This window comes from Etheostoma spectabile, chromosome 8 (assembly GCF_008692095.1).
Source record: "Etheostoma spectabile isolate EspeVRDwgs_2016 chromosome 8, UIUC_Espe_1.0, whole genome shotgun sequence".
NCBI classification, from domain to species: Eukaryota; Metazoa; Chordata; class Actinopteri; order Perciformes; family Percidae; genus Etheostoma; species Etheostoma spectabile.
In genome coordinates, this window is record NC_045740.1 from 17209164 (window position 1) to 17210111 (window position 948).

The 948-nt window shown below is 41.7% G+C and overlaps 1 protein-coding gene across 1 annotated transcript in view; it reads right to left on the bottom strand.

The window, feature by feature from the left end:
• cttnbp2 (cortactin binding protein 2) overlaps positions 1-948 on the bottom strand; it is a 96255-nt gene that overhangs the window by 70960 nt on the left and 24347 nt on the right. The gene's annotated exons all lie outside the window — the stretch shown is intronic.

The following is a 948-nucleotide window of genomic DNA, read 5'->3' on the forward strand; positions in this document are numbered from 1 at the left end:
GTTTTGCATTCCAATTTTGGCATCGTCACAAATACATTTTGGGGGTGACATACCAGATTTGGGGATTGTAACAATACATTTTGCATGTGCTTTAACAAAAAAGAAATTTGGATGGGCTCTATGACTAATATTGGCATTTTAAGAGATTACATATTTGGGGCAATATACCAAATCTGGTTGATTTGATGTTGCTATAATAAATGTTGGTATTGGATCAAATACTAAAAAGATGTTAAGGATTGTTCAATACCTGCACTTGTCATTCAACAAGACTTACAGTCTACAGTCGGTGTGGGGGCTCTGCGAGTTTGTACTTGACGATGCCAACATGCTGATGTAGATGCAGCTGTTTTCGTGCTAAGAAGGTAAACTTATAAAAAAGGTTACAGTCTTAATGCAGCAGGATGGCAAGCTAACATTTGCAAATTAGCAGTACAGTAGAGACAAAGCACAGCTGAGACTGGTGTCAATAGTTTTAAGTATTGGACAAGTCAAATAACTAGTTAGACCTGATGAAACTGCTACAGGAAAAGTCAGGGGATCACCAAAGTCAGTAGGGTTCATCCTCTGGGGAAAATGAATGTCCGAACAAAATGTCATGACAATCCATCTGTAGCGGCTGAAAACGTTTAGCCTGAAACAAAGCGGCGGACTAACCAACCAACCAACCGACCGACGGAGACATCCCCACCGTCATGCATGGCTGAAAAGATTAATTGGTGCCGTCTTTCTAACATCCTGTGATCACTCGGCTTCAGCCCAAAATCCCACAACATTGACATCTTGGCCTCCATTTTGTAATGACTCAGAGCAGTTCCTTGACATTTAGATGAGAGCATCTCTTCCACTCACACACCTCCTACCATCATTTCACACATGTTAAAGACTCACCGCCAACACACACACACACACACACACACACACACACACACACACACACACACACAC